The 27025-nt window shown below is 43.0% G+C and overlaps 1 pseudogene; it reads left to right on the forward strand.

The window, feature by feature from the left end:
* The first annotated feature begins 17968 nt into the window (after positions 1–17968).
* On the forward strand, positions 17969–23060 carry LOC119544534 (annotated as a pseudogene).
* The last annotated feature ends 3965 nt before the right edge of the window (positions 23061–27025 follow it).

The raw sequence follows: 27025 nt of genomic DNA on the forward strand, positions 1-27025 counted from the left end.
AAGCTTAATAAGACTATGTGCGGATTTCTCAGCAGAAACCATGGAGGCAAGAAGGAAGTGGTGTGATATATTTAAGATACTGAAAGAGAAAAACTGCCAACCAAGAATCCTGTATCCAGCAAAGCTGTCCTTCAAATATGAGGGAGAGCTCAAAATAATTTCTAACAAACAGACAATGAGAGACTTTGTGAACAAGACACCCACCCTACAGGAAATACTAAAGGTAGCACTGCAGAGTGATAGAAGACAAGAGTGTGTGGTTTAGAACACAATTTTGGGAGATGGTAGCACAACAATGTAAGTACACTGAACAAAGATAACTATGAATATGGTTGAGAGAGGAAGGTGGGGAGCATGTGAGACACCACAAGAAAGGAGGAAAGATGAAGACTGGGACTGTGTAACTTGGTGAAATCTAGAGTATTCAACAATTGTGATAAAATGTACAAATATGTTCTTTTACGAGGGAGAACAAGCAAATGTCAACCTTGCAAGGTGTTAAAAATGGGGAGGCACTGGGGGAGGGATGCAATCAGCATGAACTAGAGACTGTAACTAACAGAATCATTGTATTATGCTTCCTTTAATGTAACAAAGGTGATATACCAAGGTAAATGCACATAAAGGGGGGATAGGGGGGCATGTTAGACACTTGACATTGGTGGTATTGTCTGATTCTTTACTCTACTTTGATTTAAGGTTATTTTTCCTTTTGCTGCTTCCTAGCTGTCATTTTTTTTTCCTCTTTCTTTTGCCTCTCTACCTTCTTTGACTCTCCCTCCTGCCTTGTGGAAGAAATGTAGATGCCCTTTATAGATAGTGGTGAAGGTGGTGAACACATAAATGTATGACCATGCAGAAACCATCGATTATTTACTTGGGATGGAATGTATGGTGAGTGAACAAAACCATATTAAAAAAAAAAAAATGGGTTGATGACAAAACCTCGAGGGCAATATACTGAGTGAAATAAGCCAGACACATAAGGACAATTATTGCAGGGTCTCACTGATAGGAACTAATTATAATATGTAAACTCATAGACATTAAATATAAGGTACCAAGATATAGGATGAGGCTTAAGAATGGGGAGTGGTTGCTTAGTATGAGCAGAATGTTCAATTAGGATGAACTTAAATGTTTGGAAATGAACAGGGGTGTTGGTAGCAAGATGTGAGAATAACCAACCACACTGAATGGTGTGTGAATGAGGTGGAAAGGGGATCAGAGTCATATATGTCACCAGAAGGAAAGTTGGAGGTCAAAAGATGGGAATGTATAAAACTGAATCCTATGGTGGGCAATGTCCAAGATCAACTGTACAAATACTGGAAATCGCTTCCATGAACCAGAACAAATGTATGCAATACAATTAGAAGTTAATAATAGAGGGCCATATATGGAAGAAATATATACCTATTGCAAACTATATACTACAGTTAGTAGTATTTCAACATTTTTTCATAAATAGTAACAAATGTACTATACCAACACTGTGAGTCAACAATTGAGGGGGGTTGGTTAGGGATAGGGGAGGATTCGAGTTTCCTTTTCTTTTTTTCTTTTTTCATCTTTCACTTTATTTCTTGTCTGGAGTAATGAAAAGTTTCTAAAAATTGAACAAAAATCAAGTGTGGTGATGGATGCACAACTGTATGAGGGTACCCAGGGGCAAGTGATTGTACACTTTGGATCTTTGGATAATTGTATGGTATCTGAACAATCTCAATAAAAATGAAAAAAAAAAAATAAGAACAGATGCCAGAGAGCCTCCTCCCTGACCCCAAACCCCTCTGTCCACAGCAGGATCCTGCCCATCTACCAGTCCCTGGCTGAGTCTCCAGGTGCCTCTCACTGGGATGTCAGTGACATCCTGCTGACTCCCATTCCCACACAACTCCCTTGCCTTACTCCCTCTGCAGGGGCCACCCCTACCCAGGGTCCTCCCCTCTGTGCCACCCACCCTTTGTCCCTGTCCAGGCATGAAATGCCCACAGTTCATTGGTAAATTTATTGCAGATCGGGGATGGTGACTCGTATAGGATCAAACTACCAGCTCAAAGCCGTGCAGACCCACCCAATTTCCCAGAGCAGGGCTCAGAGAGAAGCAGGGGTGTCAGAAGCCCAGCGGGGGTGGGGGGGGCGGCGAATGCTGCCTAAACTGTGAGGGTGATTGTGGATCCTCCTCCACTGTCTTAGGTCCCTCCCCTCCAATCCACAGTCCCCCCACAACGTTGCAGGGTTACCATGGTGTCAGTGAAGGAACATCAACAGACCGTTCTTTATTTTCCATTAGTCTGGCAAAAAATTATATTCCTGTTTTTTGTTTATTTGGCTTAAATACAATGTGGTTTCTCTGGTTTATGATTTTTGCATTCTTTGATTTTGGCCTTGGTTTTGGCAGCAGATATCTATTTTTTGTTTAGTCAAACTTAGAGTGATTTAGAGTGGTTTATTTACGGAACCATAGGTGATCTGCCGATCACAGATATCCTTCTGTTTATGAAAGAAATTTTACTGGGAGATCATTTCCTTGAATAATGTTCATTAATACCTATTGCCCACCAAGCCTGAGATGAGCTGACTGGAGAAAAAACTTGAGAAAGAAATCTAAGAATGCAGTTAAAGAGGCACTATACCTCAAAGTCAACTCACATTACCTGAATGGTGTGAAATCTTGTGGGTTTCATTGTGGTAAATGACACACGTTAGCTTCTATCATGATGTGTGAACATAGTCCTCAGGGAATGAAAAATTAATGAGAATTGCAAATCACATGTTATTCTGAGACACTGAACATTCTATATTCATAAAATTCTGTCATATCAAGGAATCTGAGTGGACAGACAGGAAGTAAATGAATAGAAAAATAACAGAACCATTTAGTTCTCTTTCTGCAACTGTTTCTTGCCACAAGTGATCCACCAAATTCTCACCCAGCTCCTTCCCTCCATGATCTAAAGTCACGAGTAACAAAATGAGCTGGAGTACTATGTCCACAACCTATCAGGTGAAATCAAGTTGCTCTGGAACTTGGCAGTATGGGTTTTAGTCCCCACCTGTCACTGTTGGCAGCTGGGCCCACGAGCTCCGTAACTACCTCCCAGCCACACCTGCAGCCCCAGCCCAAGGGCCTGCACTGTGCAATTGTCCCCCCTGTGCTGGCATGCTCTGTCACCTACCTGCCCATGGAGGCCTGAGGATGGGACCCTGCTGCCAGCTTAGGGACATCGTGGCTCAGAGGTGACGAGAATGGGCAGGATGGACCAGAAAAGGACAGAGTTTGGGCTCCAGTGCCAGTAGCTTTCACAAATCTAGAATTCTACCAGACTTCAGTTCGAGTGAAAAACCAATGCTCTTTCAAGTCCATATATTACTTAGACTTGTTTTGGTTTTGATTTTAAAGAAATTGTGGTAAAACATATATAACATAAAATTTACCTATCAGTGACCTTTCATACATTCATTTTATTGTGCTACCATCACCACCACCTAGTTCCAGAATATTTTCATTACCCCAAAGGAAACCCCCACAACCATTATGCAGTCACTCCCCTGACTTTTCTTTTAAATTCAGTTTTCTTGAGATATATTCACATATCAGACTACCATCCATGGTGTACAATTAGCTGTTCACAGTACCGTCATATAGTTGTGCATTCATCACCCCATTCTATCTTTTGAACATTTTCCTTATACCAGAAAAAGTAAAAATAAGAATAAAAAAATAAAAGTAAAAAAGAGCACACAAATCATCCCCCCACCCCACTCTATTTTTCATTTAGTTTTTGTCCCCATTTTTCTACTCATCTATTTATACACTGGATAAAGGGAGTGTGATCCGCAAAGTTTCACATCATACTGTCACTCCTTGTAAGCTACATTGTTATACAATCATCTTCAAGAGTAAGGCTACTGCGTTGCAGTTTGATAGTTTCAGGTATTTACTTCTAGCTATTCCAATACATTAAAACCTAAAAAGTGATATCTATATAGTGTGTAAGTGTCCACCAGAGTGACCTCTTGACTCCATTTGAAATCTCACAGCCAGTGAAACTTTCTTTCATTTCACATCCCCCTTTTTTTTCAATGAGATGTTCTCAATTCCATGATGTCGGGTCCAGATTCATCCCCGGGAGTCATATCCTGCATTGCCAGGGAGATTTACACCCCTAGGTGTCAGATCCCATGTAGGGGGGAGGGCAGTGAGTTCACCCACCAGGCTGAGTTAGCTAGAGAGAGAGGGCCACATCTCAGCAACAAAGAGGTATTCAGGGGGAGACACTTAGGCACAATTATCATCAGGTTTAGCCTCTCCTTTGCAATAAAGAGTTTCATAAGAGCAAGCCCCAAGATAGAGGGCCTGGTATAATAAACCACCAGTCCTTGGTGTTTGTGAGAAAATCAGCAACAATCCAGCTGAGGAAGTCCAAAATTTCTGCATTTTCCCCAGCTCCTCAGGGGGGTCCCTGCATATGTATTTTTATTCTCTGCCCAAATTACTTTGGGATGTGCCACTATTTCACACTAACCTATACAAACCTACCAGGTCTCACTTTCTATTGAAAATTCTATGTACTTATGGTGTTTGAACAAACTGTGTGAGTTAAGTTGTTTAGGAAATACAGAACCTGTACCAAATGAACATTTCTTCCTTTGGTCTCACATGAAAGTTGAAATTTTAAAACACAGTCAGTATTGCCCTTTACCCTTTGGCCAGATTTACCCTAGTCCTAACAAGATCTGCTTCATTCATACCTCTAATAGAAATCTAGACTTGTCTTCAGCATTTTTTTTTTATCAGTTGCTGAATGTGCCAATACTGACATTCATATGAAGCAAGCTCTAGCTCCAAGTTTCAGGTGTCACACAGATACCCAAAGTTCCAGGGATTGATCACATTGTACACAAAAGGATCAAAATCTCAGAATCTGGAGATAGCCATTACAATTCAAGAATGGATGTAACTGCTCTAAGAGCTTACAATCTAGGGACCATTACTATAAGCATTCCCCTGACAAGCTATGCTCTAAGATTCAATTCTGAGTTTACACGTTATAGTTAGTACATATTGGTGAGACATTATAGTGTTTGCCTTTGTTTCTCATGTAGTTCACTCAAAATACTGTCTACAAGTTCCATTCACCTCATTCACAACTCATACCAGAAAAAGTAAAAATAAGAATAAAAAATAAGAGTAAAAAAGAGCACATAAATCATCCCCCCATCCCACCCTATTTTTCATTTAGTTTTTGTCCCCATTTTTCTACACATCAATTCATACACTGGATAAAGGGAGTTTGAGACATTGCGTGTCTCACAACTTCACTCATTTCCGCAGTTGCTCAATATTCCATTGTATGCACACACAACAGTTCACCATTCTGTTCCTCAGTCTATGTACCCTTAGTCCACCTCTACCCATTGCAAATCATGAATACTGACTCCATAAACACAAGTGTGCAAGTGTCCCTTCATGTCCCTGCTCTCAGATCTTCCAAGTACATGCCCACTGATGAGACTGCAGAACATACTTAGTTTCTTGTGGAACCACAACACTATCCTTCAGAATGGCTAAACCATTCTGCCTCCTAACCAACAGTAAATACATACATCCTTCTCTCCATGTTTTCTCCAGCTCTTTTATCCCTATTATATTTTCCTACAATTTCATAGAGCTATTCTCATACCATACAATTATCCACAGTGTACAATAACTTGTTCACAGTATCATCATATAGTTGTGCATTTATCACCACAGGGAGCACTTGAACATATTGATTACTATGAAAAAGTTTTTTTAATGAATAATAAAAAAGATAAAAAATAAAAATAAAACAAAACATCATACAATATAATATAATAGTAGGGTCAGACAACAACACTGTTCTAGTTTTTAAATGCTGCCAGAATGCAAAATACCAGAGATGGATTGGCTTTTATAAAAGGGGGTTTATTTGGTTACACAGTTACAGTCTTAAAGCCATAAAGTGTCCAAGGTAACACATCAGCAATTGGGTACTTTCACTGGAGGATGGCCAATGGTGTCCGGAAGACCTCTGTTAGCTGGGAAGGCACGTGGCTGGTGTCTGCTCCAAAGTTCTGATTTCAAAATGACTTTCTCCCAGGACATTCCTCTCTAGGCTGCAGTTCCTCAAAAATGTCACTCTTAGTTGCACTTGGGGTATTTGTCCTCTCTTAGCTTCTCCAGAGCAAGAGTCTGATTTCAACGGCCATCTTTAAAATGTCTCTCATCTGCAGCTCCTGTGCTTTCTTTAAGTGTCTCTCTTGGCTGTAGTTCCTCTTCAAAACATCACTCACAGCTGCACTGAGTTCCCTCTGCTGTCAGCTCATTTATACGGCTCCACTGATCAAGGCCCACCCTGAATGGGTGGGGCCATGCCTCCATGGAAATATCTCATCAGAGTTATCATCTACAGTTGGTTGGGGTGCATTTCCATGCAAGCAACCTAATCTAAACATTCCAATTTAATCCCCACTAATATGGCTGCCCCACAAGGTTGCATCAAAGATAGTGGCATTTGGGGGACATAATACACTCAAACTGGCACAAACACCATTACCAAGAATTCCATATCCCTCCCTTACATCCCCCTCTCATAAATTTGGTATATTGCCTTTGTTACATTTAATGGAAGCATATTATAATGTTACTGTTGACCATAGACCTCAGTTTGCTTTGATTATATTTTTTCCCAATGTCATCCCTCTTTCACACTCTGCATGATTGATATTCATTTTTTCTCCCACATACAAGAATATTTTTATGTTTTACATTTAGTCAAAATCATTGACCACTCCAGTTTTTGCTAAGTGATACAGTCCCTGTCTTTATCTTCTATCTTTACCTCAGTGTCATACATGCCCCTAACCCCTCTTTCAGGTTTCCTCACCGATCTTTGTTCAGTGTACTTACAATATTGTGCTACCATCACACAGTATTATTTTTTCTGGATCTATGCAATCAGTCCTGCTGAAATTTCTGTGGTCCTTCGGCATCAAATGCCCCATCTCTACCTTCTTTCTATCTCCTGATAGCCTATGTTATCAGCTCTTAACTCACAAACTTTGCTTGTTAATGTTAGTTCACATTAGTGAGACCATACAGTATTGTTTTTTGTTTCTGGCTAACTTTGCAGAACATAATGTCCTCAAGATTCATCCACGTTCTTATATTTTCCATGTCTTTATTCTGTCTTACAGCTGCATAATACTCCATCATGTTTATTATACCACAGTTTGTTTATATCCCTCATCTGTTGATGGACATTTGGAGTGTTTCCATCTCTTGCCTATCATGAGTAATGCCACTATAAACATCAGTTTACAAATGTCCATTCGTTCTTAACTTTCAGTTCCTCTGAGTAATATACCTAGTAATGGATAGCTGGGTCACATGGCAAATCTATACTGAGCTTCCTGAGGAACTGCCACACTGTCTTCCAAAGTGGTTGCAGCATTCTACAGTCCCACCCACAGTGAAAAAGTTGCCTCTTTCTCCACATCCTCTCCAGCACTTGTAATTTTCTGTTTTTGGATAATGGCCATTCTGGTAGGTGCGAGATGATACCATCAGTATTGGTTTTGTTTTGCATTTCCCTAATACCCACAAAGTTTGAGCCGTTTTCATGTTTTTGAGTCATTTGTATTTCCTCTTCAAAAAGTGGCTGTCCATGTCTTTTGCCCTTTTTTAAATTAGGTTGTTTGCCTGTCTGTTGTTGAGTTGTAGGATTGCCTTTCATATTTGAGATATTAAACCCTTATCTGATATGTGGTTTCCAAATATTGTCTCCCATTGCATAGGCTTGCCTTTTTAATCTTTCTGACAAAGTCCTTTGATGTACAAAAGTGTTTAATTTGAAGAGATCCCATGTGTCTATTTGTTCTTTGGTTGCTCACGATTTGGGTGTAGGTCTAGGAAACCACTCCTAACACAAGTTCTTTAAGATATTGCCCTGCATTGTCTTCCAAAAGTCTTGGAGTCTTAGCACTAATGTTTAGGTCTTTGAACCATTCAAGTTAATTTTTGTATAAAGTGTGAGATAGGAATCCTCTTTCATTCTTTTGGAAATGCATATCCAGTTCTCCAAACACCATTCATTGAAGAGGCTGCTCTGTTCCAGTTGCTTTGGTTTGACTGCCTTATCAAAGATCAATTGTCTGTAGATGTGAGAGTCTATTTCTGAACACTAAATTTGATTCCATTGGTTTGGTATATCTATCTTTATGCTAGTACCATGCTGTTTTGAGCACTGTAGCTATGTAATATGCTTTGAAGTCAGGTAGTGTGAGACCTCCCACTTCGTTCCTCTTTCTCAAGATATTTTTGGCTATTTGGGGCAGTTTGTCCTTTCAAATAAATTTGGTTATTAGTTTTTTCTATTTCTGCAAAGGAAGTTGTTGGGATTTTAATTAGTATTGCATTGAATCTATAAATCAGCTTAGGAAGAATTGACATCTTAATCATGTTTAATCTTCCAGTCCATGACACAGTATTTTCTTCCATTTTTTTAGGCCCTGTTCTATTTCTTTTAACAGTTTCTTGTAGTTTCTCTGTATAGGTCTTTTGTGGTCTTTGTTAAATTTATTCCTGAATACTTGATTTTTAGCTTGCTATTGTAAATGGAATGTTTTTTCTTGATTTCTTCCTCTTGTTGCACATTACTTGTGTATAAGAACACTACAGATTTTGCATGTTGATCTTGTAGCCTGCCACTTTGCTGAGTTTATTGATTAGTTCTAATAGCTTTGCTATAAATTTTTCTGGATTTTTTATGTATAGAATCATGTCATCTGCAAACAGTGAAAGTTTACTTCTTCCTCTCCAATTTAGGTGCCCTTTATTTCTTTTTCTTGCCTAATTGCTCTAGCTAGAACTTCCAGCACAATGTTGAATAGCAATGGTGACAGTGGGCATCCCTGTCTTGTTCCTGATCTTAGAGGGAAAGCTTTCAATCTCTCCCCATTGAGTATGATGTCAGCTGTGGGTTTTTCACATATTGCCTTTATCACGTTGAGAAAAGTTTCCCTTCTATTCCTACCTTTGAATTGTTTTCATCAAGAAAGATGTTGAAGTTTGTCAAATGCCTTTTTCTGCATCAATTGAGATGATCGTGTCATACTTCTTTGATTTATTGATGTGGTGTATTATATTAATTGATTTCCTTGTGTTGAACCAACCTTACATAGCTGGAATAAGCCCCCACCTAGTCATGGTGCATAATTCTTTTAATGTGCTGCTGAATTCAATTTGCAAGTATTTGGCTGAGGATTTTTGCATCTATATTCATTAAAGAGATTGGTCTACAATTTTCTGTTTTTGTAGTATCTTTGTCTGATTTTGGTATTAGGGTGATGATGGCTTCATAGAATGATTTGGGCAACATTCCCTCCTCTTCATTTTATTTGAAGAATTGAGCAGCATTGGTACTAATTGTTTCTTGAATGCTTGGTAGAATTCACATGTGAAGCCATCTTTTCCCGTTTGGGAGCTTTTCGATTATTGACTTGATCTCTTTACTTGTGGTTGGTTTGGTGAGGTTGTCTATTTTTTTCTTGAGTCAATGTTGGTTTGTTTATTCTTTTTAGGAAGTTGTCCATTTCATGTAAGTTGTCTGATTTATTAGCATATAGTTGCTCGTAGTATCTTCTCATTATCTCCTTTATTTCTGCAGGGTCAGTAGTTATGTTTCCTTTCCCATTTCTGATTGCATTTGTTTGAATCCACTCTCTTTTTGTTTGTTTGTTTGTTTGTTAGACTAGCTAGGGTCCATTAATTTTGTTGATTTTCTCCAAGCACCAACTTCTGCTTTGTTGATTCTCTCTGTTTTCCTGTTCTCAATTTCATTTATTTCTGGTCTAATCTTTGTTATTTCTTTCCTTCTGTTTGCTTTGTGGTTAGTTTGCTGTTCTCTCTCTAGTTCCTCCTCCAGGAGAATAGTTACTCATATTTTGCTCTCTCTTATCTTAATATAGGCATTTAGGGCCATAAATTTCCCTCTCAGCACCACATTTGCTGCCTACCATAAGTTTTGATATATTGTGTTTTCATTGTCATTTTCCTTGAGGTATTTCTAATTTCCTTCTCTTGTAATTTTCTTACTTTACTCACTGGTTTTTCTAAGACTATGTTGTTTAGCAGCCGTATATTTGTGAATTTTACAATCTTCTGCCTGATATTTATTTCCAACTCATTACATTATGATTCAGAAAATGTTTGTTATAATATCAATATTTTCAAGTTGGGTTGAGACTTGCTTTGGTGACCCCACATGTGGGGCTATCCTAGAGAATGTTCCATGAGCACTTGAGAAAAAAAGTGTATCCTGCTGTTGTGGGGATGTAGTGTTCTATAAATGTCTATCAAGTCTAGTTCATTTATGTTACTCCTTATTGATCCTCTGTCTAGAAGTTCTATCCATTGATGAGAGGGGTGTATTGAAGTCTCCAACTATTATTGTAGAGTTATCTACTTCTCCTTTTAGGGTTTGCCTCAGGAATTTTGGGGCACTCTGGCTTGGTGCATAAATATTTATGATTGTTATGTTTCCTGGATGAATTGACACTTTTATTAATATATAGTATCCTTCTTTGTCTCTTTTAATTGTTTTACTTTTGAAGTCTACTTTGTCTGATATTAATATAGCTACTCCTGCTTTTTTCTGGTTGCTGTTTGCATGAAATATCTTTTTCTAACCTTTCACTTTCAGCCTATTTTGTCCTTGTCTCTAAAGTGAGTTTCTTGTAGACAGCATATAGATAGGTCCTGTTTTTTAATCCATTCTGCCAGTCTGTGCCTTTTTATTGGGGGGTGGTGTTCTAGTTTGCTAATGCTGCCAGAATGCAAAACACCAGAAATGGACTGGCTTTTACAAAGGGGATTTATTTGGTTACACAGTTACAGTCTTAAGGCCATAAAGTAAGGCATCAACAATCGGGTACATTCACTGGAGGATGGCCAATGGCATCCGGAAAACCTCTGTTGGCTGGGAAGGCACATGGCTGGCATCTGCTCCAAGTTCTGGTTTCAAAACAGCCTCCTCCCAGGACGTTCCCTCTCTAGGCTGCAGCTCCCTTCAAAATGTCACTCTCTGTTGCCCTTGGGGCATATGTCCTCTCTTAGTTTCTCTGGAGCAAGAGTCTGCTTTCAACGATCGTCTTCAAACTGTCTCTCATCTGTAGCTTCTGTGTATTCTTCAAAGTGTCCCTCTTGGCTGTAGCAGCTTGCTCCTTCTCTCTGATCTTATAAGGTACTCCAGTAATTTAATTCAGACCCATCCTGAATGGGTGGGGCCACACCTCCATGGAAATTATCCAATCAGTCTTCACCCACAGGTGGGTGGGGCACATCTCCATGGAAACACTCAAAGAATTACAATCTAATTAACACTGATAGGTCTGCTCACACAAGATTACATCAAAGATGATGGCATTTGGGGAGACATAATACATTCAAACTGCACAGGGGGTTATTCCATTAACATTTAGTGTTACTACTGTAAGGGCAGTACTTTCCTCTCCCATTTTGTCTTTTGGATTTTATATGCCATGTCTTAGTTTATCGCTCTCTCTCCTTTTACTCTTCCCTGATAATCTTCATTTCTACACTCTTCTCCATACCTCTCTTTCCAGTTTATTCCTATCAGCCTGTAGTACTCCCTTTAGCATTTCTTGTAGCATTGGTCTCTCATTCACAAATTCTCTCAGTGTCTGTTTTTCTGAAAATATTTTAATCTCTCCCTCAGTTTTGAAGGACAGTTTGCCAGATATAGAATTATTGGTTGTGCCGTTCTTCTCTTCCAGTATCTTATCTATATCATACAACTGTTTTTCTTGCCTCCATGGTTTCTGTGGAGAAATCTGTACATCATCTTATAGAGCTTCCCTTGTATGTGATGGATCACTTTTCTCTTGCTGCTTTCAGAATTCTTTCTTTGTCTTTGACATTGGACAATCTGATCAGTATGTGTCCTGGAGTAGGTCTATTGGGATCTATTCTGTTTGGGGTACACTGTACTTCTTCAATCTGTAATTTTATGTCTGTCATAAGAGTTGGGAAATTTTCAGTGAACATTTCTTATATTATTATTATATTCCCCATCTCTTCTCCTTCTGGGACACCCATAAAACATATATTCATGTGCTTCATGTTTTCACTGAGCTCCCTAAGACCCTGCTTGTATTTTTCCATTCTTTCACCATCTGTTCTTGTGTGTGTATGAATTCAAATGTCTTGTCTCCAATTCACTGATCCTTTCTTCTGCCTGTTCAAATCTAGTGTGTGTGCCCTCCATTGTGTTTTCATCTCCTCTATCATGCCTTTCGTTCCCATAAGTTCTGCCATTTGCTTTTTCAAGTTTATAAATCTTCTTTATGGTCATCCAGTGTCTTCCTTTTATGCTTCATCTCTTTGCCGTACCTTTCCCTCAGTCATTGAATTGATTTAGCATTAGTTGTCTCATCTCCTGTATCTCTGTTGAAATATTAGATTGTTCCTTTGGCTGGTCCATATTTTCATGTTTCCTACTATGGCTTGTTATCTAAAGCTGTCTAGGCATCTGATTTTCTTGATTAGTTTATTCTGGAGCTTCTTTCACTCTTTTACCTAGGGTTTTCTTGTTGGTTGGCTTTGTTCTCTAACCTTTGGTGTTCAGTTCAACTATTCTAGACCTCTAACATAGGTTCTATAGTTGTTGATCAGAGTTTTTCACCTCTTATTTTTCTGTTTCTTGGCCCTGCCTCTAAAGCCTTTTTGTGTGAGGATCTCCTCAGATATGGTCAACTCCAATCAGGTTTTCCAAGTCCAGAGAGGCCCAGGTCTCAGGAGGAGGGTATATAGAGTTTTCCCTGAGAATGAGAACCTCCTGTGAGGCCTCTAGTCTCTGTGCTTTTCCTATCCTGTCCCACAGGTGGCACTTGCCAGCCCACAGTTACCACACCAGTGTAGGGAATTGTGGAGCTTTTAGTTCTCCCGTGACTCTGACCCTGTCCAGGGTGTAGCTGACTGAAGTTGTTTTCTGAATTTAAGCCCCTGGGCACTGAGTTCCCCAAAGGAGGGCTGCCAATTGAGCTGGATGAGGCCCCCCCTTTTCTTGGGGGAGTTATTCCCTTTAGGGAATTGTCTCTGCCATTAGAGTCATTGCTTTGTCTCTCAGAACTATCTTAGCTCTGCTCTTGTCTGGGTCCAGCGGCCAATTGTAAATCTTGAGGCTTTCTGTAATGGTCTACTTAGCTACTTAGAATAGTTATTTTTTTTTAAGGGAAAAGGATAAAGAGAAAAGAAAAAGAAAGGCCCAGTATAGATTATTTAAACATATCCTTTTAGTCTTATTATCTCTTCCTACTGGATAGTTTCTCTGAGACAACTTTAATTCCTCCCTTGCAAGAAGGTCAGGTTGACGCAAGAGCTCTGATGGGGTCAGGTTGACACAAGAGCTCTGACTGGGTATTGAAATGTAAAAAGATAAGCTGTTAGAGAGTAATTGAAAAGAAAACAAAAAACCAGAAGAACCAGCTTTTCAGAGAAGGGCCCTGGCTTCCTGGGTTTGCTTATTTGCCTGATTCTTTTGGAACCCAGCCCTTCTCTGTATTATGCTCACCCCAAACTCCAAAAGCCTCTGTTTTTGTTTTTGTTTCTGTTTTTGCTGTTTTTGCTCTGCCAGGCTGACTGCTCACAGATTTTCCAATGTCTGGTCTCAGTTTATCTGTTGCTGGAGTTTTTATTCAGCAGTCTGAGTTTGTTAATCAGTTCTGCAGCTGGGGCCTGGTTGAGCCTCCCTCCTGGTTTCCAGCACTGATGGCCCTCTCCTCCCTCAGGAATTCAGCCACAAAACAGTCCACAGGGCCTGGAAGGAGGGGCGCAGGCCCCTGGCCATGGGAACTTAAACGTTTCACTGATTTCAGCTGCTCTACATGGTCCTGACTGTTGTATGATGCGTGACTGATCACAGATTTCTCTGAGATGTCTGATCCACACAGTTCCTGGCTATCTACCAGCTGCCCCAGAGGAGTAACTAATAACCACACCTCACTACTCCACCATCTTGCTCTGCCCTACCTTGACTTGTTTTTAAAATGGGGATATACAGGAGTGAATCTGGGCAGATGAGTCATAGATAATTTGCTCAGACTGTTGGGTTCTGTCCTGCTTTCCTCTATGATGTTTACCTTAGCTAAGTTCCTCAAATACTTTTCTATCCCTTATGGGTGTATGGTCACATGTCCTTGGGCTATGGTTAATTCATACGTTAATATCCCAGTGACAGTAACTGCAAATATTCTTAGCACAGCTTTGCAATAGTAATTCAACTCCAAACTCCTAAAATGTGAACACTTTGGAAAAGTATCTTTTTTGGGGTTGTGACACAACTCCTCAAAAACATGCATACAGGAAAGAAAGTTCACATTCTTTGGCCAGTAGCTGCATTCCTGGTCAAAGTTACCCTTTTTTATGGTCAGCACAAACTGCCTTACACAAGATCCAGGAAACATATATATTTATTTTTTTCTGATTTCCAAAATGGGCCGCTATTTATTGTTTTTTTTTTAATGGTACAATATTCAAAATCAAATTTTATTAAAAAATCAAAATCTATCCCAGAGTTATCAATTTTCATGCATATTTTACAGCACAATCATGAACATCACTACAAATGAATACTTGATTGAGTTGGTTTAAAAGAAAAGATTTTGAATCATAACAACACTGAGTAGTAAAATACCAAGTCAGCAGATCAGTCACAAAAGTTTCAAAGCCATACCAAACATGTACAGGAGACTGGCAAGCAAGGAAGTTAAATTTGGGGTTCTATTTAAGGGGGCCATGTATAGTAACAAATACAGCCTCCATTTTACCATTTAAGAGTATTTGAAATTCTGTGATTCCTGACAATTTTTAAAATATTAAGAGAACTGCCAAAAATTTTCTAATTATTCCTATTATTTTAAATTTGCATGATTTCTGATTTAAATTTCCATAAAATGTGGCTGCACTATATTACCAAGGCAGCAGGGTGCCTGGGCTTTGCCTGTTTTGTTTTCTACAACATTTTGAAAAGTTTACTAAATAAATAATTGCTTTATTGATGCAAATACACACACACACACACACACACACACACACACACAAACTATAAAGCACTAAGAAATTTAAATATCTAAGGCGTAGCCAGTTGGTGGAATTCAACACCCAGGGTCAACAGAATACCTGAAGGAGATGGCAACAGAGCAGACTCCCGCATCAGAGAGGGCATCAGTTAAATACCAGTCTCCCAATAGCGCAATTCAAATTTCAACTACTATAGTACATTAACTGGGAGTAATTGCATAAAGTACAAACTTCTTTATATAAAAGCCGTTCATTGTTCCTTTGTTAGACTGAAAGATGGAGTTTTCCTATAAAGTTAGCTGTATCAACGTGAGTTGTCTTGAATAGTACTAAATGCATTAGAGCCCAATTCGTTTTCAGTACACCTGTGTCCCCTGGTTTCTCTGACCTTTTCCAGGGCCATTTGGTAAAATCTGCTGATAAGAGTTACGCAAAAGCCTCTCCGCTCTGCCTGCCTTCCCTGGAGTAGATACAATGTGAGCCTCGTGCCTGTCTTGAATTTTGAAGTTGGAGAGGAAAGTCTGCACCTCATCAATACAGCAAGACCAGGACAAGCCACGGAGCTTGACCACAAATCCTTCGCCTCCCTCGGAACCCAGCATCATGGAGACTTGACAGGGAAGGTGTCAAACCAACTTAGTGGGTATACAGCCAACAATCCCACTGGGGATTGGTACAACTTTTTTTGGAGAATGCCCTCAAATGATGACCCAGCAATTCCCCTTGTAGGTTTGGAGCCTGAAGCAACTCTTGCCCATGTGCCCCAGGAGACAAGCGCTCCTTCACAGCAGCAATGTTTATGATGTCCCAAACTGGAAGCAACCTGTCCCCAATGGTGAAAGAGGGAACTCGGCTGATGGGGCCTCAAAAAGGCTCTTTGGGCTCCATGTCTCCACGCTCCCACTTTCCACGCTCCCACTCTCCACATTGACACTGAGAGGAGGAGGCTGGAATGTACAGGACTTGGCAGTTGTAGCAGAATCTTTTCTTGGTTTTTATATTAAAAATAAAAGTGTCAAAACCTCTCTCCATTCCAACTTCCTCTAATAAACATTTAACAGTTCGATATTAACCTAAAATTTAAAAAAGAATTAAAAATAACATTCAAACAACACAACTAACCACTCCACGTGCCCCCTTTCTTGCAGGGACCTCATCTCAGCTCTAGTCGCCCCCTGCTGGGGGCAGGGAGGCTCAACCGCCTTTTAACTGCAAAACCCAGCCTTCTGGCTCATGAATAATCCACAAGGGTCCGTCCAGGCAGGACAGCCCTTTTCTCATGAATATTGATACCTCTGTGGGGCCAGCCTCACTGGGCTCATGAATATGCAAAGCGTGCGGCAAGCCTGGGAAACCGCATCCGTGGCTCCTCCCTCCCACCGCCCACCGCAACCATCCGGGTCCTAGTCAGCTTCCCTCGACCCTACCCCTCACCCCCCACTACTGTGCTGTTTCTCACGCTGCTTTCCTGCCCTTGGAAAGAGCGCTGCTTGAGGGATCCCCTCCTGGCCTCCGAGGAGGCCCTGAGTGCGGTGTTTGCGCTTCGGGGGGGAGGCCGGTGCAGGACCCTCAGGCGCGCCAGGGCACCGGGGCGCGGGGCTGCTCACGCCTGACTGAGGCCTCACGCCCGGGCCGCACTGCCTGCGCAGCCAGCTGCAGACCTTCCTGAGGAGGTGACGGGACGCCAGGTGAGGAGGCGGAGCTGAGGCCCCCGAAGGCCGGGGAGGAGCTGCCTGAAGGGACCTTGGGGTCAGTGCGGGCCGGGGGGACCCAGAGGGGCCTGAGGGCAGCACGGGCGTCGTGGGGGAGGGCGGGGCCCGGGTCCAAGCGGAAGCTTGGCTCACCCGTGCATGGGGTGGAAGGTTCCAGGCCTTGAGGGCATCCCCAGCTGCTCCCATAGGCCTGAAACGATGTTGCATAATTTTAGAAATGAGGAAAATGACAGCCCCATTTCATTTGTGAATGTGGAAGCAAAAAATAATAAAAATGACAAAAATTCATAAATATAACAAAATCTTACAAATCTAAAACTTGCAATAGCTAACAAAATATTATTAAACAAATCTCTTAGTGTATAAAAAATAGTATACCTCCACTCATTTTATTTATCTCCTATCTGCAGGAATAATTTAATAGCAGAAAATCCAGACTTGTCATAATTACTATTAAAAGATTAAAACAGGAAAAAAAAATCCTATATGTTTATCTCAAAAATGGATTCAAGAAAAGTTTTGATAAAATTGATCACATTTACATTTTTTAAAAAACCTCAGTAAATTAGGAAACAAGATTATTACCTTAAAACCGATAAGAGTGTTCACTTAAAAAATACCTGTAGGAAGCATCATCCTAGAACTTTGAACATATTCTCTTTAAAACCAGGGACAAGAGTAGAACAGAATGCTCAAGAAGACATCCATATAACGTTATATTACAGTTCTGGGCAGAGCAAAGAGGACTAGAAAAGAAAATGTGGAAAGGCGTTTTGTCCAGGATGGCGCTGGGGTCCCCCGCCATGAGGGGCTGCAGGGCCGCCCGCCCGCCGCACCAGGAAGCGGCCGAGTGCGCGAGACTCGAGCCCCTTGGGAGCAGCTCCCACCATAGTGGCAAGCGGCCCGCGGGAGCCACGCGGGAGGCGGAGGCAGGCGGCGCCCATCCTGGGTCCAGCGCGGGTTCGCGATCAGCCCCGCGGCAGTGGAGGCGGTGGGGGTGGGCATCGCGGCAGCCCCAGCCCGGGGACCACGAATCCCCGTGGAGCAGTGTTCCGCTCCTTGGGCTCCGGCGCCGTCCACGGGGACAATGGGCAGCAAGGCCTCCCGGGGAACCAGGCGCCTCAGGCGCATGGCCCCACGTGTCGCCTGCTGCCTTCCGCCTACTCCGCCAACCGAGGGCCAAACGCTCATCCATGGCTCTTCGGTGGCGGTGCCCGAGTACAAGTCCTCTGCTCCTAGGCAGCCTGAACCCTGCTCTGCCTGGGCACCTCGAGGACCAGCTCTTCCTTCTGTTTTCAGGCGCTTTGGGGACATCAGCCTCTGCCTGTCAGACTTGGGAGTTGGGCCTTGTGGCCTACCCGAGCTTCTGGCAACCGGCCACCGGCCTGACTGCCAGGCCCACCAGGCCCGCCAGCCCGCCCTGGCTATTGCTGTTCAATCCTCTGCTGAAGGCGAAGACCATGTATCTGCTGGTGGCTACCGTGAAAGCAGGAGGAGCAGCCAGTGAAGTAGCAGCAGCAGCAGTGCCACCACCTCCAGATGCCCCTCAGCCACCCACACACCGACCCACTTGGTCAGCAACTGCCTCTGCAGAGCGGCTACCAAGTAGAGCCAACACTCATTGTCCCTGGTAGCTACTACTCACCACTTTGGGAACCCTGTGTCCACCAGGCCACTGCAGCTTTTCCCGTGTATTCTGCTGCCACCACACCATGGAACTCTCCCTGGAGCAGGCCCGGGACCGTTGGGACTGGATGACTCCCGCGGGCATCCTTGTGGCTACGTAGCCCTGTGCGAGGAGGACCTGATGTCAGAGGATGACCAACGGGCCATGTGCAACCATTTCATTGGGAACATGGACCACAGTGCATCCAAGGTGGAGTTGTGATGGGCTTTTGAGAAATATGGGTATCATCGAGAAGGTGGTCATCAAGAGGCCTGCCCATGGCCAGGGCAGTGCTTACCGCCGTCCTCAAGTTCCAGAACCTGGGCTTGACCCACAGGGCTAAGGTGGCCTTGTTGGGTAGGGTGATTGGCTGCAACCACATTAGGGTAGGCTATGGCAAGGCCAACCCCACCACTCATCTGTGGGTGGGTGGCCTGGGACTTAACAACTCACTGGAGTCCTGGCCCAGGAGTTTGCTTTGGGAGCATTCAGCGCATCGGTTATATCAAAGGAGACAGCTTGCCTATATCCAGTATGAGAGCTTGGACACAGCTCAGGCCACCTGTGTTAAAATGAGGGGCTCTCCCCTGGTGGTCCAGACTGCAGTCTCCAGGTGGATTTTTGCCAAAGCAAAGGACACTCGGTATCCTCAGCATTACCAAACCTCACCCCTCCCTGTACATTATAAGCATCTCCCAGACGCACTGAAACCTGGGATGCCTGACCTGAGGTGCAGTATAGAACCCACCCTCGCACTTCCTATACTCAGACAGGGACTAGACCTTTTTGGAAGGTGATTGGACCGGCCTCAGTAAAAGCTATGACTGCTGGAACAACCTAGAGGGCTACAGCTCCTCAGTGCGCAGCTGGAGTGGGGAGCACTGGGAGAAAGATGGGGATGTTGCAGTGCCCAAGCCTTCCTGGGAAGACAGGCAGAAGCAGAGGAGCCTTTCTAGTGACCATGGATGGACAGGCCACTCCCCCTGTGAGAAATGTAGCAAGACCAGGAGTAGCAGACAGCAGCTGGAGCGTGGCTGAGCAGTTGCAAGGGAAACCACTCCAGTGAAGGGATCAAGGAATCCAGCAGCAATTCCCTCAGCAGTGGCAGGACATGGGGCTGAGGACCAGAGCCACCACCACCACCACGAGCTCCAGACTCTTCCCATTGGAAGAAGACAAGAGATGGTGAGTGCAATCATCAGACCACTGAGGCTGATCCCAAGCTGTTCAGAGAACCAAAACATGAGATCAAAAAGTTCAAGAATCTTTCAGAGTAAGCCCAGACACTACAGCTGTGTTGGAATGGGCTTCTTGTGTTAAAAGACAGCTGCTTCCTGACATCTGTGCACACGCTAAAAGGGGACTAGGAGGTTATCAGTGGTCTTCTCAAAGACCACACCTCGGGGAGTAAGTTGACCAGCTGAAGATTGCCCAGTGCATTTGACTGGACCAGCCCAAGCTCGATGGGGTCACCCAACTCATCAAGCAGGGTAGCCCGAACAGCCACACATTGTTCCTAGCCACCCAGGTGACCCCCAGTGGGCCTGGCAGTGAGTGGATGCCTGTGATGGAGCCAGGCCTACAGAGGCAGCTTCTCAGGAACCTAGTCACCTGCTTGAAACATAAGCAGGCCACAGGGGTGATCAGCCTGCCAGTGGGTGGGTCCAAGGGCAGAGACAGCATGGGCATGTTCTATGCCTTCCCACCCCAACACCTTCTCACAGCAGTATCTCTAGTCAGCACTGAGGACCCTGGGCAAGCTAAAAAAGGAGTACATGGTGACTGTCATCATAGGACAATCTGCCTCATTCACACCTGTCTTTTCTTACTCCATGTTTTTTGTTTCACAAACAGTTGTATTAAATCTGATGCTGTCCCTATTGTACACCCTAGGTTTGAATTCCCCTGCTGGGTTATTTTGGTTCATTGGGTGGGGGACCAGAAGTCCTTTCAACAATGAAAACTAAGTTGATAGGTTTTGGGTTTTTTTTTTTTTTTTTTAACAGCCATGAGAAGGCACTCCTGTTATTTTCTAGTGCACTTATTTTCTAGTGCACTATTTTACTTTTTGACTATATGGAAAGTTGTCAGTAAAGCCTTTGTATTAGTTAGGGTTCTCTAGGGAAACAGAATCAACAGGAGATATCTATAAATAGAGATTTTATAAAAGTGTCTCATGCAACTGTGGGGATGCACGGATCCAAATTCTGTAGGGCAGGATGCACAAGTCCAAATTCTGTAGGGCAGGCAGCAAGGTGGCAACTTGGGGTGAAGGTGTTCAGTGAACTCCCCAGGAGATACTGGCTGGCTGAAGAAGAAATGAATGTTCTCTCTCTTCTCCCTTAAAAGGCTTCAACTGATTGGATTAAATCCAGCTTATTGAATTCTTTCATTGTGGAAGACACTCCCTTTGTTATGTAATCAGCTGCAGATAAGATCAGTTTGGCTTATGATTTAATAAACCAGCCTTCTGGTTTATTAACCAGCCACAGATGTCTTTGCCATAATGGTTAGGCCAGTGCTTGCTTGATCAGACACCTGAGCACCATCACATGGTCAAGTTGAAACATGACCCTAACCATCAGAGCCTTTCTCAGAGAATGGATTTTTAATCCTGAAAATGTTTTAAAAAAAGAAAAAAAATTAAAGACGTAAGATTTGTGAAAGAAGAAGTAAAATTACTTGTGTATTATATGTTAGTTTACATAGAAAACAAAAAAGAATCTACAGGAAAAGTATTACGTTATAAGGTAGGGATAATGTGGAAAATCGTGTATTTCAATATTCTAATGGCACAAACCAGAAAATGTAAACGCTATCATAATATAGCAAATATTTGCAGATTAATGTAACAAAAGGCATGCAAGATCTGTAAGGAACAAAATGGGAAAACTATATTAAGGGATATTAGTGAGGTCCCCAATAAATGGAGAAGTACATGGTTTCATGATTAAGAAGAGTTAATATATGTGGCCAGAAAAGCTCTGTGTGGTCCTGAGTGCCAGAAGGGAATGGGTGGTCAAGGCATGTGGCCTCAGCCTTGCCACAGAGGTCTCTCCAGATGGGAGCACCTAGGAGACCTGGAGGCATCTGTGATCCCTTTCTGGCCTGAGGAAGTTGTGTCTGCTCTTCTCTCCCCATGCCTCTACTCTCACCTGCTTCTCTATCCTCCCATAACCATCACCCAGGCCAGGGTCCCAGCTGCAACACCTTTCTTTTGTCCCTTCTCTGGGGCCTGTGCATCACACGAGATGCCTCATATTTAAACCATCAGCATCGCAGGTACAGACACACACACGAATTATTCCCATCTATTTCCCTAACACAGTTATTCCTCCAACATTTCATTCTGAAAAATTACAAACTTAAAAGTTGAAAGATCATACAGAAAACAGCCATAGACTCACTTCCTGTACTCTGTAAAGGTTGTTATGTTTTACTCTTTTTCCTTGTCACGTAAATCTCCATCCACCACTTCAAGTTTTGTGCATTCCAAAGCAGATGCCGATACACTCACTGAAGTCTCTGTGACCTGTGGCCCCACCATAACCCACTTCTGTGCCCTGTCTGTTTCTCTCTCATACATACACAAGGGTGCAGTGACTAAGTTGCTCTCATTTAATTTTTCCTTTCATTCCCATAAAACATTATTGAGTTTTAGTACCATTCTTGAGCCCCCAATAAATGCTTAACAGCAGTGAGACAAGCAATTCAGAGCAGTGCTCTAAGCTTTCACTTGGAGGGCCATAAGCCTGCCAGCCACCCAGCCACACAGTCCTTTACTCACCTGCATTGATGAGTAGCTCTGAGCATGCATAGCATTGGTAGAGCATAGAATTGACCTCCAAAGAAAGGGTGATAACTCCTTGGACTTCCTTCTGCTAGGAGGAGAGAAAGTGCACACATATCAGTAAAGAAGGACTTTGCTTTGTGAAAAGAGCTCACAAATGGGCTGTGAAGTCTGAAAAACATCCTACAAACATCATTATTGTGGTTTCCCTTTTATCTGCAGAACATCAGAAACCATCAGCCCCTGGGAATATGAGCCCCAGTGAGTTGACCGCACCACATAAAACACCTGGGCTAAAGCTTCATGTGGCTGCTTGTGACTTGGGATGCAGAAAAAAGCGGTCTCCATTTACCCTTACCCCGTTCCCACTCCCACTAGACCATCTTGTCAGCAGGGTCATTTAGAAGTGGGTGGAGTGACCGGTCTTGGAACCCATGACATCTTTAAGGAAGAAGAGGGAGAGAAGATTATGGGGTGCATAGAGGTGCTGCACAGAGGTGATTCCAGCCATGTCCTGGTCCCTGTCACAAATGGGTTAAGCTTCACCTCTGCTCTCGGGGACCTGGGTTGCCGAAAAACACAGCTCCTCTTCTGAAGCCCTCCCTGGCAGCCTCTCACTGTGTTGTCTCCTTTGTTCTGCAGGAAGCCAGTGGCCCTTGCCTGCCAGGTACTCCATGCCCAGGGTCCTTCAACCTGAAGGCCTTGCTGATGCCCTCCAAGGAGACCCTACCTGAGGATCCAGCCCTGGAGAGGCCCCGATCCTGAACTTGCTGAACTCCGACAGACCCATTGCTTTGGCAACAAAGCTTCAGGATGGCCTTCAGAGTATTCATAATCCCCTTGGGGTCGACATAAGCATCAACAAGATGCTGGAGGAGTGACAGGTTGTCCAGGAGGGGTGCATCTGCCAGCAGGACCAAACGCCAAAGACTAAAGAGAATACAGCTCCCAGCAGGGAGTCAACATCAGTTGAGGATGTGACTCTGGATGCTGACACAACTGTGAATGTGGCCACCTCTGCGGATGGGTATGTGGGACCAGTTGGGGATGGGGCGCCTCTGAATGGGGTTGACGTTTCTGGTGGGCTCAGGTATATAGATGACGACATAGCTGCGGCTGAGTTGTGGCCAAGGATGGGGAAACTCAATGCAGCCAGGTGGCCAAATGCCCACCTGGTAGTCAAGGTGAGGTCAGGATTGACTTGTTCTCTCTGCTAAGGCCCAGAGAATAGTGGCCTCTCTCACGAGGTCCTGGGGTCAGGGGCAGATGTCCCAGTGCTGTCTGTGGTCATCCCAATGAGTGACAACTTAGGTATTTGTGAAACAGATTTGCCAATTTTTTAAATGCAAGGGCACCTTCAAAGACATCTAAGATGCTCATCCTCCCTTCCCTAGAGCAATTGCAAGCACCCAGGGGAGGGAGCCTGGGCATCCTGTGGTCCTTGACCAGATCTCCTCAGTTTGGCACAGACTTCTCGCTTTTCATAAGTGGAAAGAATGGAGAAAAGGAGGTATAATTTTGTCCTTTGTGTCCTTGGCTACTCGAGAACACTTCAATGAACTCTATATTCTACATAGCTAGGTCCAAAGTTGTGTTATAATTTCAGTGTTCTAAACACATGTGCATTGTAAAGCTTGTTTTCTAGATAGTCAGGTGCAACAAGGATGAGCAACACTAGAGATTTATGGAAGAAAAGTTTATTAGTCCTCACGGATCCTGGAACAAGGAGGAGTGGTATGCCCTGCAGGACCATACAGGGAAACATCTCAGGAGTGTGGTTTCCACCAGGCTGGTGGGGAGCAAAAGTTACCGTGGTCCGGGGCCTGTGCTTTTATAGTGTTATAGTCATTGCAGTTGATCAAGCAAGAGTGGGGACTGGGGAGCTTGCATATAACTTTTGCTGGGGCTCAACTCAGGCAGGACATGGGGATGGGAGGAGGAAGCTGATAGTCTTGTTTAAGCAGGTGTCAGTTTTGGTCACTGAGGGTCTAGGATGCTGAGACATTGCGACAGTGCAAGAGCCCCTTCTGTTACTCCCCACCTCGGGGTTGCTCACACAGTGTAACAAAGTGAAAAGTCCCTGTTTCATTTCAAATTGCTGCAATCAATCCCATGATGCCACAAAATCAAGGGTCCCTGGGTTGGATTAGGCTATGTATTTCTGTTGTGGAGATGTCAAAGTTGAAGGGTGTTTGTGTGTTGGCTAGGGGTGGTGATGAACAGCATCGTGGTAGATTTGTAGGAGAATGTACAGGATAGGCAAAGAAGGAATGTTTATACCTGAATTTGTGTTCACTGACATTAAAAAATGTTCAGTTTTTTTTTTGTTTTTTTTTTCTGTTTTTTTTTTTGCCAGGAAGGGGGCTGCTCTTGGGGACAGATGACTTGACAAGGCAATCGTCAGCCTGGCTGGGTTTCCTAACTGTCACTCCCCTGCTCTGGGCATGTGGCACATCTCTGCAAAGCTCGGATTTCTTCATTGTGCAAGTGACTAGATTTTCTTGGTGGGCTTTTGTTTAGTTTTGAATTAATCAGAGTTGAAATAATTTAAAATCCCTTAGAGGTAGGTCATCTTCTGCCTTGACCACCGATGTAATCCCACCACTTGGCTTTGTGCCTGGCCCATAATGGATCCTCAGGACACACTGATTGAAAGAACAAGGCATATTAAAGGCATATTTAGAAATTTTAGTTAGATTAATGGTTTCTGAGGGTTTTGTTTTTGTCTTCTGCTGTTTTCCTTAAAAGCAGTCCTGAGACTAAGACTACCATAAACAAAACAACTGCTAGAACTTTTTTCAACCATATGCTGTATAGTCAGACAGTACATAATTCTAGTTAGTCCAATGAAATGTTATTCAGAATGACTATCCTAGACATATGTTTACAAAATACTATTCTTTAAATTATAGTCATATCAAAGTTCAGCAACACCACCAATTATAGTGTCAGTTAAATGACAGCAGTTGAACTAAAATGAAAATAATCAAAATTACTTTTAAAGTGTGAAATGCAGGCTGGTGTCTCTGTAGATTTGGATGGGCATATGTCAGTGGCTATGAAAGATATTAAACGTTTAGGTCCCTGAAGGATGCAGTTGGCACCTGAGGAGCAAAAGGGCCACCTGGGAATAAATGGAGCTCCCACTCTACCTTTGCCAGTGTTGCCCTGTTGTAATCATTTTCCTTTCTTAGCTCACTGAGCTCAGTAGCCAGTTCCCAGCTACGTTTCATGAACTTTCTTCTCATAGTATTTAGTTTGGTTTTAATAGAAAAGGTAGTGGCTCTCTCCAATTCTTTGTCCATGTCTTGGGCCATCTTCTTGTAGAAGTTGCTCTCCTGATATGAGAAGTTCGTGTTTCTATACACTTCATGAAGCCTCTTTTCTATTTCTAAGCAGTAAGATTCTTCCTCAATTGAGTTTCTCTCAAGTAGCATCACGTGTCTTTGAAGGACCTCAGGAAACCTTTGAAGTTTCATCTGAATCCCCTCAATCTCGTTTTCCGGCTTTGAATTTGCAGACTGCAGTGATAACTTGCTCATTCTGGAGACTTTTGATTTGCCCTGTGATCACTACAATCTTGTGCATTTGTTCACATACTTCCTTGAAAATTTTGTTTTTCTGTTTCCAGCCTTGTAGAGGAAATATTTACATTCACCATATCAATGAGTTTCCTCAGATCAACTGCCAATTGATAGACAAAGGGATTTCTATTTTCTGATTCCCTATTATTGTCTAATTCCAAGATACCATCATCCATGTAAGCTTCTCTAGATTGATCAGGCAAGTTTATGATCTTCAGCACGGTTTCATACGGAGATGGTATCTGGCTGTCTTTATCCTGCGCAGCTCATTTCAATCTTACATTGAAGTGATCAAGTGGTTTTATTTGTTCCTTCGATTTTCACATGCTTTGGTGCCATCTTGCAGTTTCCTGGGAAGTGACTTGTAGATTTTCCTGAAGGTGAGTGTTTTCAAACATACCATCCATTATTTTCTTTTGAAGTTCTTCTCTGATCATGTGTGATGCTGTTAAGAAATTTCTTGCAGCAGTCATCTGAGATTGGAGGAAGTCTCTTGCCTTTTAGTGTAAACTGAGACTGTTTCTCAAGACAGGCCATCATCATTCAATGAAATGAAAGTGTAGGGGTCCAGCTTTTCTGTTCTTTTTCCAGATGGTCTACTGTATCATCAAGTGAAGAGCCCTTCAGGTGTATATTGAGGGCTACCAAATATAGAGTCTGTAATGTGACAGGACTGGCCTCCACCACGGAGGGCTTGAGGGCTGTGTACTCCTGTGTCATCAATCCAGTCTTCTCATGGTCCTTTTGATGTTCTTCAGCACAGGCAGAAATAATTTCAGTCAGATGTTTTTGCCTCCTTCAAGTATGTTGACAGTTTACTGTAAGAACCAGCCTAGCAGTACATACCAGGATCTCCCAGGGAAACCCAAAGAGACCTGAGAGTTGCCTTATGCTTTGAGACATCAAAAAGAGAACACAAAAAAGCTGCTCGAGGATCACCAGGAGAGACGCTTTTGTGGCCATCAGCAGGCCCTCCATGGCTCCGGAGCTCAGCACAGCTCTGCCTCTGAGTGCCAGTATCCTGTTGGCCACAACGGACTCTCCGGAATGCTGTGGAGGGTGCCGTCTCCAATGCAAACAGGTGCCTGGCAACCAGAACAGTGTCAGTTTGGAAGGCCAGCAAGGTTCTCTAAAACAGGGCTCTCT

The sequence above is a fragment of the Choloepus didactylus genome, chromosome 9 (genome assembly GCF_015220235.1).
Source record: "Choloepus didactylus isolate mChoDid1 chromosome 9, mChoDid1.pri, whole genome shotgun sequence".
Classification (NCBI taxonomy): domain Eukaryota; kingdom Metazoa; phylum Chordata; class Mammalia; order Pilosa; family Megalonychidae; genus Choloepus; species Choloepus didactylus.